This window comes from Chinchilla lanigera, unplaced genomic scaffold, assembly GCF_000276665.1.
Source record: "Chinchilla lanigera isolate Chin_1 unplaced genomic scaffold, ChiLan1.0 scaffold00005, whole genome shotgun sequence".
NCBI classification, from domain to species: Eukaryota; Metazoa; Chordata; class Mammalia; order Rodentia; family Chinchillidae; genus Chinchilla; species Chinchilla lanigera.
The window spans coordinates 21459810-21473181 of record NW_004955406.1 but is presented as its reverse complement, the minus strand read 5'-3'; positions in this window follow the sequence as shown (position 1 = coordinate 21473181).

The window sequence follows — 13372 nt, the reverse complement described above, 5'->3', positions numbered from 1 at the left end:
AGTGCAACAACATAAAAAGACAGCAGGGAAGTGGTGGGGTTGCGGCTGCTTGGGTAACTGGACACTGGGGAAGACAGGCAGGGAGCCTGTGGGCAGATGTAAGTTACTGAACTTATTCTAACTTGTGGGCTGGATGTAGGTCCAAGTCTGTTCATCCTATCTTTAAAGCAAATGATTGAAAGAAGGAATAAATAACGAAGATCCAAACATGGATCAGAAAGGACAGTATAAAATACTTAAGAGTTATAAAGATTAACTCAATTTCATGTGTAGTGAGGTTCATTAAAATATGGTTTACAGGGACTGCAGGATTGCATTGAATGAAATACAGATATTCGTACTCATTTAATGACTGTCTGGACTTTTGGCCTCTTGTTTTGTACTGTCCGGCACATCTTGTTTACAGAGCCTCCGTATCTTTTTGTAGAGTATAACTTGTTTATACAGTACTATAATTTTGTACAGATTGTACTGTACTGCAGTTTTATGGTCTGCCATACATTACATCCTGCATGTAAGAGTTATGCAAATAGAAGCAAAGTCATCAAGTGGGGGTTTCCTGTGGCCATTTCTTTTTTTCTAAATATTATAATGAACATACTATATACAATTCCTCATTTAGTGACCATTTCATTTAACTGGCCTACTTTCAGGAACCGAACTTGGTTGTTAAATGAGGAATATCTGTAACGTAAATCACAGCCTACTAGGGCACTATCTATCCGTTAGTTTGAGAAATAAGTTAATCTCTCCATTTTCCCAGTGAAGGAGGGAACCTTATTATCTTGGTTCTCATAACTTGGAATTCTGAGTCCTTTGGTCCTTTGGGGATGAATTCTCAGTCACTCACTAACTTCCCTTCATTCCTTTTCTCTCTTTCCCCTTTCTCCAGAGCAAATAAAACTTATTTTTCCTATGTTATAGAGTTACAGAGACAGAATATGTGAGACAGTTGTTTTCCTATGTGCCCTGCATTTCCTTAGGAGACAAAGGAGTACGACCTGACTCCCAACCTTGGGGCATTTGGTCCTGGTGGAGGCCACCAGCAGGTGGGATGGACATGCAGCCAGGCTGGCGGTGCTCCGAGGGCAGAGAGATGGATGAGATCTGTAAGCACCTAGGAGGAGGCAAGGAAATGCACAGAAACAGCACCTGGAAAGTCATCTGTGGTCTCATGAAGGGAAGCTTGCCCTTGGACTAGGAATTGAAAGTCCTAGATTAGAATCTTGACCATCCCACTCTTTTACTGGCTGTAGGTAAGCAAGTTAGTTAACCTCCCTAAGCCCTACTTTTTTCGTCTGTGTGCTGCAACTTGGAATATAAGTTACACACACACACACACACACACACACACACACACACACTACCATGGTTGACAGAGTGGATGTTCAAAAAAGTTTTGCTGAGTCTCAATCCTATTTCCTCTCCAAAGCTCTAGTTTCCCACTGGGGACTGATATCCTTCAGCCAGAGGATAAAAGGCATAATCCAGATTTAGCAAAAGCATGTCATTTTGAGGACCAAGGATGTATAATACTGGTAAATTGGTGGGATACACAAGTAACACAAGTTCCTGGTTGCAGTCCGTGCTTCCTGACCCCACAGACATCAGATGAAATACAAGCCCTGTGCCCTGTGTCTATTTTCTCACCTTTGTGTTAGGTGGAAGCAAGTGAAGGAGATACCCAGAGCAGGCCTGGACTGGAAAATGAGTCAGTGAAAAGCAGCTTGGGAGAACTTCAATGGGAGTGGAATCTGGGGACAGGGCTTGGAAGTACTGGGGCTTTTATAATCCGTAGACCTTTTAAAAATTGTTAGATTTTGTCTGAGAACATTACCTCCCTTTTCCTCAAACAGTGGCTTAGCTCAGCCTAGTCACACTATTCAGCCTACATCTGCGACACAGGCAGGAAGCTTGGGATCCACTCTGCTAGTTATTTCCAAAACAGAGCTATCCTGAACATGCATTATGTGCTGGGCACGGTGCTAAGATTACACACACACACACACACACACACACACACACATATATATACAGTACATTAAAAATCCCCCCATGGTAACTAACTGCTGAATACCTCCTATTACTCACTTTCCTGGTAAGAAACAGACTTGGTGGCAGTTTCTTAGGTCAGACGGTGTTACCCCAGGATACATAGTGAAAATGTGGGTGCAGAAACCGGGAGAGGGGGTGGAGGTGATTGATGGCGGCGGTGCTACTTGTTGCCACAGACAGGAAGTGCCGGTGTCTTGTATCTCGGGTCATATCAACCTGTGTAACTCAGAGGTGGGGGTGGTGGCTGTGGATTTTGAGTAGACAGCAGCTATGAAACTTGGGAGGGAGGCCCCTGGAGGCTACCAGCTTCCCAGCTGGAAATATCCTGCCACGACCGACCTTTCCACACCACCAGTCCTGCCACACAAAGCAGTGAATGCAGGAAGCTGATGTCTGCTGCAGCCCAGCTGTGTCCTCCTTTAGCTGGGATGAAAGCCTTACCCCAGAGCGATAGAGCTTGGTGAAACTTCATCAGTTAGAATTTGGGTGGGGGGGGGACCAAGGATTTATAAAGGGTCCTTTAGGTGTCCTGATCATCATCCAGGGAATAGAATTCTGTCCTCTTTGAAAGTGTGGCCTATCTCTCCCTCTACCTTCCTTCCTACATATTTGAAATTCTAGGGTGTTTGCTTGTCTTTGTGAGCATGGAAAGGCCTGTTATTTGTGGGAGGCTTTTAAAAGACATATGAAAGTGTTTTATAAATAGTAAAGGTTACATAAGTGTAAGGTGATGCCTGGATGACGCCTTCCTCTGCGGCGGCTGCAGGTAAAGGTTTTGATCTCATTCCCACTGGGAGCCTCTCTCCTTTCGCTAAGCCTGACCCACATTGGACACCCTGGAGGACAGCTTACATAAGATTTGGCTAAATTGAATCCAGTCCTTCTTTCCCAGTCCAAATTTGATGTGGTTTATTTCAATTAAAATTTTTTACCAAGTGTTCACTACATGCCCGGGCATTGTGCATAGCTAAAGATATCCAGGAGAGTAAGATATCCGTGGTTCCTGTCTTCAGGGAATTTAAAGTTCAGTAGAATGCTAAAAAAAAACATGGAAGTCTTTTAAAATTTTAGTTAAAACCCACTACATAAAATTCAGGAGCGGTTGCTTTAATCAAGATGGAGATAGAAGAGAAGAAGCAGAAAAGTGGAAAAGAAAGAGGAGATTTATGGTCCCGTGTGCTGGGCCTCATCCTTCCTTCTTGAGGACCTTGTAGGGTTTTTCAGAGACCAATTCAAAAAGCAATGATCTTCATAAGGCTTCCAGAACATAGGAGAATACTTTCCTGTCTCAAGAGTGGGCAAAGTCCTCTGAGCATATAAAAATACTAAGCATACAAGGAAAAAAGAAAGATAAATTAGGTTACACCATAATGTGAAACTTCTGCTCATTAAATGACATCTTAAATAGGGAAGCCAGATTGGAAGAAAGATATTCGGCATACATAGACCCAGAACTTCTACAACAAACAATAGAAAACAAACAGAAAGCAATTTAAAATGTTGCTCAAAAGACTTAAACAAGCAATCCATTAAACAATGTACATCAGTAACCAATAAGCCAAATTTTAAAAACTAGTCAGTAACATGAGGGAGGTGCAAATCAAATAATTTGCCAATACCTTGTCCTACAAATAGTGGTGCCAGAGTTTGATACAGACTTATGCTCTTATCAGTTAGTGCTATGGATCCATGCGTAGTTGCTGTTTCATTACTATAAATAAATACTCAAGACAATTAACTTCTACAGACAAAAGATTTCTTTTGGCTCATGGTTCTGGAGGGTGCAGTCCAAGAACCATTCTTGAAGACCCCTGGTGAGGGTAGCACATCCTGACTGGAGTGCGTGGTGGTAAAATCTACTTATATCACAAGCCAGCAAGAAAAGCAGAGAGACGGAGACTAGTGTCTGCAATCTCCTTTAAGGTTCCCCTGACCAAAGCACCTCCCACTAAGTCCCAACCCTCAAAGATTTCCCCACTCTGCAGTAGTGCCACAAAGTAAACCAAGCATTTAACACGGAGAACTATCGGGGAGACTTAGCCAAACCATAGCAATATCCAAGTGCATTCTTCATTAATTATAAGACTTTTTCTCACACTCCTTCTCTGCCTCCACATTATTTTTATCTGTGGCACCAAAGCTATGAGAATACAGCTAGATTTCCATAGATGTCAATGATTATGTAATTTTCCACTGCTGGCCATAGGGACCTCTTTTCTAAGTTCACAAATGACGCATTAATAGTTCTCTTTACTGGGGAGCAGTCTCCCAGAGGGCTGGAGTTACTCTTCTCTGCCAACACTCAAACCCAAATTTCTCTTAGCATTGTACCATAGTGGTTCTCTCCTGCCCATAAACAGCTGCATTTGTGAAGTATAAATGACACCTGAAAAGACTGCTAAGAGACCCCTGAGCAGAGTTCTAAGAAGCTCTCTCAGGGACTAGAGAACATTTTGAAAAATAATGCCAAAACCCTCAGTGAGATTTCTTTATAAACCCATTAGGATGTGTAAAATGAACACACTCATCACAAAAAGGGCTGGCCAAGATGTGGCCTGTCTGAAATCCTCATACAGTCCTGGTGTGAATGCAAAGTGGTGTAAAGCACTTCTCAAGGCAGCTTGGCATGTTCCCATAAGGCTAAATATACATCTACACTCTGACCCAGCTACTCCACTCACAGGTCTGAAAACATACATCCCCCAAAAACATTTGTGCACATGTTTATAGCAGCTTTAGTCACCACAGGAGAGAACTTGAAATGACCCCAATAGGCAAGATGATGGGTAAACACACATGGCTGAATATAAAGTATGCTGAGTGAAAGAAGCCAGACATGAAAGGCTAGTTTCTGAATGATTCCATTTTTGTGAAATGCTAGATCAGGCAAACTAATCTATGATTTAAAAAATTCAGGAAAGTAGATGGCTGTTTGGAGTGGAATGGTGTGGGACGACAGCAGGAAACTGGGGAGGGGCACAAGGAAGTCCCCTGGGGTGATGGGAACTGAGGGTTGATGTGTTTGTCGGGAGTTCTTGAACTAAAACTGCTAAGATCGCACCATTTTGCTGTATGTCAGTTGTATCTCAATACAATGCGTTAGGCAGTGACACTCCGGAAAGGCAAAACCATGAAAGGATCATCAGCTTTCAGGGATTGGGAGAAGGGAAAGACAAATGGGCAGAACACAGCAGATGATTAGGGCTAGGAAACTACTGTATATGGTACTATAATGGTGACCACATGTCATTAGGTAGTGCCCAAACCCATACAGTGCACAACACCAAGAGTGGACCCTTATGTCCGCTGTGGACGTTGGGTAATAATGACAGGTGAAAGTAGGTTGTCAACTGAAGCAAGCCACTCTCATGGGGTGTTGATAACGGTTGAGGCTGTGCATCAGGGCATATGAGAAACCTCTGAACCTTCTGCTCAGTTTTACTGTGACTCTAAAACAGTTCTAAGAAAAAAGTCTAATGAAAATGTGAGGCTAATAAATCATGAGTTTCTATTTTCAAGAAGGCAGAGTCAAGACCTTTTTGAACCCTTTTCTCAAAAACAATCCACAAATAGCTAGTAGAAGATATAGAAAGATAAATGCTTGCTCAGTGAAACTAGATAACATCTGTAACCCACAAGGCCATGTGGAGACAGAGAGCAGATGGAGCCATGACAAATGACTTCCCAGAGAGGACGGAAGCCAACCTCGAGCACCCCAGTGGGTGAGGGGATCGGATGATTGACAAGAGGCAGGTTCAGTTGCCTGGGGAATCTCAGAAAGACTCAGATCCTGGAGGACTGGCAAGAGGGTGGGCTAGGGGGCTGTGGACATAGGACTTTAGAGAGCCTGCCGAGGAGCGCTGGAGTCACCCGCCCCTCTACTCTCCTAAGACATGATCTGTATGAACCCACACACCCCTTCCGCATTTACCTTTCTACAAATCTGAGCCCTTCTAAAGGCCTAGGGCCTGGAAAATCAGAAAGCCAAGGGGATCCACAGGCTGCTTTTGTTTTTCCACTTAATAACACTTCCCTGACAAAATAAGGTACAGAGTTAACTGTGTATTTGCTTAAACAGAGAAAAAAAATTAGGTAGGAAATAAAGGTTAATATTTCCAAATATCTAACTGCTTACACATGCATGCATATTTTACATCTTCTAGTATTATACCTAATGCATTATTTCCACTGTAAAAGAATCTGTGAGGTAGTGCTAACACTATTATTCCCTATCTGCTTCATAAGAGAAACCGAGACACAAAGGGTGATAGAACCTGTCCAAGGTTACTGTTTACCAGGACAATGACCCTAGTCTTTACATTCCAAAAGCATTGTTCTCCTACTATTCAATGATTGCTTACTGTTCTGTAAAAACATGAGCTGACAGAGACAGAGAGAGAGAGAGAGACAGAGAGAGAGAGAGATAGAGACAATGTATGATTCTATTTATATGCTAAAAAGTGTAAATTAATCCATAGCGATGAGAAGCAGACCAATAGATCACTGGCGACCTGGGGATGAGCAGGAGGGAGGCAGGAAGCAGGGATTATAAAAAGGCACTAGAGACTTTCTGGTAAGGATAGTGCTCAATATTTTGAAAGTGGTGACTTCACTGTGTTTACTTATGTCAAGACATATCAAATCGTCTGCTTTATTCATGTATCTTTCATTATATAGTGATTAGCCCTTAGTAAAGCTATTTAACAATATATGGGAAGAAATGAATCTGTTGTTGGAAGTTCACGCAGTAGTCATTTCTGCTTTTTTAACTTTTATGGAACTTCCATCTAGGTGCTAGGCATACAAAGTGACGTAGAGCTTGCCTTTGCGGGGACTTGCTTAAAGGAGAGGACTTCAAAAAATGGAAATCAAGAGAGTAAACATTTACCAAGGGTCTAACATGTTACCTTTTGTGATCTTCACTAAACCTTATGTGATGGATATTATCACCAAATCCATTTTTCTAGTAAGGAATTTCTCAAGCCAGTGATAATTGGTGTTTGAAGGAGCCAATAACTGACATCTTTTTCTCGCTGGCTTCCTGAGTTCTATACCCTTAGACATAGGAGTCAGACACTTGGTCATGCAAAAGTCAGCTTCCTTACTAATAAAAGCTGCTTTGGAGGGCTTGGCTGAGAACTAAGTGCTGCCAACTCGGTCTGCTAATAAGTTCTCCTGAATTGAATTTAAGTCTCAAAATGCAGGCTTTCCCTGAAGCCCTTGTGGGAGTGGAAATTGTGGGCTTCCTGGGGTCAGGTCACTCCCAAGGAGAAGTGGGCATGTCCTGTTCTGTTTTCTAAACTCATAACCAGGAAGTTGTTACTTCCAGTGAGTGGGGATGCCTAAATTTGGAGAGCAAGTTGGGGTGAGATGCAACCTTAGGGTAGTCCTTTACATGAAAACCCAGGAAACAGAAAGAAGTGTTCCCCCAAGTCAGGTGGGATTCAGACCCAGGTTCACATGGGATAATACCTCAGTGAGCTTCATTCTAAAAGCTCAGTGCAAAGTCAGTTCTGTACACTGTGTCCTGAATTAAATGGCTAAGGCATATTTGATTTAAAGAAACCCAGTGGTTGCCCATCAGCAGATGAATGGATAAAGAAAATGTGATATATATGTACAGTGAGTATTATTCAGACATAAAGAAGAAGGAAATTATGTCATTTGCAGGAAATGAATGAAACTGAAGATCATCACGCTAGACAAAATAAGCTAGACACAAACAGATAAATATCATATATTTTCCCTAACATGTAGAATCTTAAAAGATAAAGATGACATAAAAGTAGAGGGGTGACTCTTCTTAAGCGAGAAGAAAGGAAGAAAGGGGATGGTAACAGGAGGTGTATGAGAAGGTAATAAGGTGATGAATATAATCAAAATATGTTATATGCGTGTATGAAAATGCACCACAGCCTAACAGTTTATAAAATTAATCTATACTAATAAAAATATTAAAAGTAAAGAAACCCAATGGTGAACTTTTTGTTAACGAGATAACTTTCTACATTTTTTCCATTCATTTAGAGATTTCCACATACCTACTCTGCCTGACTCTGCCTCAGTCTGTCACTAGGCAGGTGAGGGTAAAGTCACGGCCCTGTCCTTGGGAGCTCAAGGAGTCACCAACTACATCTAAAGGACAACTCTGGCCTCAACTTTCTTTTCCAGCACATTTCACTGATTGATTCATTTTGTGCCTTCTATTCTCCACAAATACGGTCACTACCTGTACACTCTATCTGCACACTTCATCCCCTTTCTCATCCTTTGTCTTCACTTATGTATTCCCTGCACCTGGAATCCAATCTAATTAAGCCAAAATTCTTCTGCATCTGCTGGGTTAGCACTGAGAGCTTGAGCGAGGACTGATACCTAGCTATGGATACGGCAAGTTTGGCCTTTAAATGTCTAAATCCTCTCCATCTTTTAAGGTTCCTGGCTTCCACAGAGTCTTCTCAAGTGTCCCAGCCAAGTGTGATCTCTGACACTTGCTTGCTGGAGTATTGCAGTCATAGCCTTTCACCTACTACATGATGCTTTCACCTGCTCACTGGGGATTCAGCCACACCTATCCACAAGAGAACAATGGACATACACTGGGATTCTGTGACTTACCTCCATATTTGGGCCCCTGAAAAGCAAATCTTTTATTCCTTCACTTAAACCTTTTTATGCCAAGCTTACAATAGGCAGGAAAGAGCACAGCGGATAACAAAGACCACTGCTTGCTTGGCCTGTGTTTGCATTTTGCTTGGCTTCCTCTGTCCCCAATTCATCTTTGCCTCTGTGACAAAGGAACACTTTTCTGTCACCATGGCTACTGTCCCCTCCATTCTGACCTCCTGTCACAGCTTCTGCACCTGAAGCTTGAATGAGCCCCCATCACAGATGCTCTCACCTCCGCCGTAATCCAGGCTCTCAGCCTTTGAAGTCCATCCTTTTTCGTTCCGCCTCACAGGTGTGCCAGCCCATCCACAGCAAGTTGAAGCCTCTCTCTCCTGCACCCAGAGCCAGATTATACTTTAATGCAACTTTAGGGAACTCTTTGGGTGTTTCCAGGCTTAGACTAACCAATGCCAATGACAAGGGAACAAGGTCAGATCTTTTCTTTTCCTGGTGTATTGGAACAAGAAGTTGAGGAAGCCTCTTCTACGGACAGAGAAATTTGATTTTGCTCCAAAGTTCAACTCAAATGATCATTACTGAAAGGAGATTTTGGCCAGTATAATGTTCCATGGGAACTAAACAGAGATTCAGCCCTGCTGGGACTAGAAAGAGCGAGCAGAGCCCTAAGGTGCCCAGAAGCCTTGTCACTCTCCCCTTCTCTGTTTCCCTCTGTGCACATGCTACACTCTTTTCCCTTGCAGACTATTTCTATTTCCCAGCTCACATGACAGAACAGGGCCAGTAGCTGCCATGTTTACACCCATAGCAGTCTTAATCCTAAGACAATGGGAGGGAGACCACTCTATCCCTCAGTCTCAGGTCCCAAACTCCCCAGCTGATCCAGCTTCATTTGGATGTACTCAGGGTCAAGAAGGTAAGGTCAGCTGATCAGGGAAACAGCTTTCAGATGCAGGACAAGGATGAGAGATTCCTAAAATAAGGCGACTGAGTCCACAATCCTTAAGGTATCTCCCAGGCTGTTGCATGCGGCACATACAGATGACCACCCCTCTGGGAAAGTGGTATCTCCCCATTCTGCATCCACCCACCTGGACAGTATTGCTGGTATAGTGCACTAAATATAACTACCTGCCCATTCATAGGTGTACCTGCTGCCCCGATCCCTACCCCTGCTTAAGGCCTGAAGAGTAGGGACAGGCTTAGACTCGTTTGTATCTGCCATGCTTAGCCAGTGCCTGCAATCAGGCAATTCCCTACTTCCTCCTTCTTACCTTGTGTTTCCTGAGAGAATATACCACCTACATGTACCTGGGATTGTTCTGGGCCTATTACATGTTAACTCCTTTAATCCTTTAAATAACCCTCTGAGGTAGAATTCCATGAGGAGATCAAGGCTGGTACTGACTTGTCCAAAATCACAGAGCTGATAGATAACAGAGCCTGCATTCAGCCCCAGGTGTCTAAATTCAAGTCCAGGCTCCTGGCTTATACAGTTTTTCTCCTCTCCATCTTCTTGGCAAGTGGCTGTCTTGTTTCCCGGGATTATTCCAGGGAGCCACATCTGGACGCCCACACTGGTGACAACATCCTTAGATAAGGAGGGGAAAGAGGAGTCAGGATATACCTGGCCCTTATTCCTTAGGCAGAATTTGCGATGCCCACATCTTACCTGTCCACAGGTAATTCTTTAATTCACTATAATTCACTCATATACATAGCCAATAGAGTTCTTTTTAAATATACTTAATGTACTTTTGTTTTGAATGAAAGTATTGTCAGGCAGGACATGTATAAAAATAATGAAAATTAGCTCTCACGCCCTTCTCCCCAATCTCATCTTCCTCCAGAGAAAACTACTTTCCACTTGACAGTTAGTTATTCATGGAGTATTTCTACTGTGTTCTAATTCACAGAGCATGCAGCTCACTCTTGATTCAACTTAGACATTAGGTTTTGAATTCCTACCACAGTGAAGAGAATTTGAAACACATATGCACTCCTTCCTTCACTTCTAATCCACTCCCCTTCCCATTTCTGGTTAATAAAGCTTTTGTTGTGGTCATAGAGATCCAGTCTACTATGAGTATAACCCTCTTGGTTATAACTGCTATCTTGTCTGCCAGGTGACTGGCACACATTCCACACCCTACAGGACAAAGTCATTAAGAAAGCTGAACATTCTGTGCAAGCCAAGATACTCAGACTTTGTAAACTGATGTTTGACATCCTCACAGTTTTTGAGACAGCCCAGGTACATTCTGGTTGGCTGTGATCTGGGTTTGTCTTGCTTAGCATATAAACCCCCTTCCGTCTTTGGGTGTGTGGATCCTCCTGTTTTGCTGCTGCCCAGGACAGGCTTCTGTCTATAAATCCTTAATAAACTGCACTTGTACAAGCCTGGAATTGTTTGCCTCTTTCTTTTTTTTATTTTTATTAGCACATGTGGACAGTACACCATGTTTATTTTCCTTGTGTGGAGTTGGTACAAGTACACAACACACCTTGGTTTCTTTTTTTATCCCCTTTCCCTCCCCCATCTTTCTCCCTGCATTGCTTGATTTTCTTCCCATATGAAAAAGATCTATTTCCCTACTTCCTATCATCTATCTTGTATTTTGCTTTTTATTTATAATTTGGGTTTCTCATATAAACCATGCAATATTTAAGTTTGTGTATCTGATTTACTTCACTTACTATTATGGTCTTAAGGTACATCATTTTCCTACAATGACTCAAGTTTATCTTTCTTTATGCCAGCTGGTTCTCCTGTGCCTTTTTTTTCCCCCTGGAAAAATGATTAAATAAGTACTGTTTACTACTAAACTAAGTAGTACATTGTAGTTACATATCCATCCTTGTACGTTTTTGTTTATCCTGGAGTTAGTAATTGCCTTCTTTTTATTTGTTTAGTTTTTTAAATCAACATCTAAGTCCTCCAACAGATCCCCTTGGCTCTGTGAAATACTGCTCAATAATTCTGACACAGTCTTCCTGACTAGTGTATGTTCAGGACTGGTTGCTCTAATGGATCCCATATTCAGGATTGGTTGCTGTCTAGCTGTTTTCCTGCCTTTTCCTTTGCTGTCTTCTAAGAATTCCTTTCATCGCTCTCTTTTCTCCTGAATCTTCTCTTCTACTTCATCTTTGTTCTTGTTTTGTGGGCTTATCTTAACAGAACATATATATATTTCCAGTGTAACCTTCTAAGAGAAGTACATGGGAGATGATTTTGTGAGACTTCATTCCTTGTTTGCTCTTGATTTGGGTGGTACAAGGTCCCAGATTGAAACAGTTTTCACTTAGAACTCGATAGTGTTATTATGTGTTTACTTCTGCTTTCACTGTTGTTCTCGGAAAGGCTTATGATGTCCTGATTTCCCTACATTGTTTGTGATCTGGTGACCCTTGATGGTTCACTCAAATTTAAGAGCACAGCACTAACACCGTGGCTGAGAACTCCTTGCAAATAAACAGGTCTTTAAGAAAAACTGGTTGTTTTTGTATGGGCCATGCCAAAAGTCATCATCTGTAAATCTCCTTTCTGGAATGATTTGGCTTCTTCATTGGAAAGAGATTCCTCTGGGGCTGGGGCAGGAAGGAATAATTTGGTCATCAAAGTAGAGGAACCTGGAATCTATTTTCCATACATGAGCCTTAGGGGACCAGCAAAGCCCTAGGGAGGGCAAAAGCCTCCCACAGACCAAGAGAAATAGTGAAATAGTGAAGATGCTGGACCTGACAGATGTGTAGACAGGGATTGGCTGTCTCAGCAGAAACCTAAACCTACTCCTCAGTGCCTTGACATTGTGTAAAATCTGATGCCACTCATGAACAGAGATCTTCAGGTCTGATTTATTTATTTATTTTTTTTCGGTCTGTATGAGAAGTTATGGTCTGCTAAGGTAGCTAGAGAAAACAGTAGTTTGTGGACTGAGATTCATAACTGGCATATACACATTTGCAGATGAAGTAAGGCCAAGAGAATCAAATAACAATAACATAAAAGAAATTCCTTGGCCCTGCACAAGGAGTCTAGGTAGGCTTCTGCCCGCAGCCCACGGTTTCTATTCTCCACCACTGGAAGAGGCTGTGGAATGTTTCTACCCATTGAAGTCCCACATCATTAGGGAATCACCAACTTTCCAACCGGGAAGTCAAACAATTGCAGCTGAGATTGCTGACACCTCCGGAGAGAACGTTAGTCATTCAGTTTAGGAATAACACATGTGGGGACACGTGTGCACATGCATGCCCACATGGCCTGGGTTTCCGACTGAAGTGACCTTGAGAAGAGTGGGGAGAGATGGAGGAACCGAGCTTAATTCCAGCCTGAGAGCTTCCCAGGGGTCTCTGAGCCCCAGTGCTTCTGGAGATGTAATCACAGTCCTAAACAGGTGTCTGGGATAGGAGTCTGACAGCCCCAGAGAGGTGGGGTGGGAAAGAGGTGGAGTCAGGGTGGGGAGGCACACAGCGGAACACCGACAGCACTGGACACTCTCCTGAGCCCTGGTGAGAGCATCTCCCCTCCCTTCCTCCCGCTCCCCCAGAGCCCCAGTGCTGAAGGCAATGTGTCACCATATTTTCAGCAGTTCTGTTAAATTGTGCCTTAGAGAAGCAAAAGACAAATCTCCAGAGGTTTGCATATTTGATTCACACCTAACACGGCAGCTGTCTGCCGCCAAGGGAA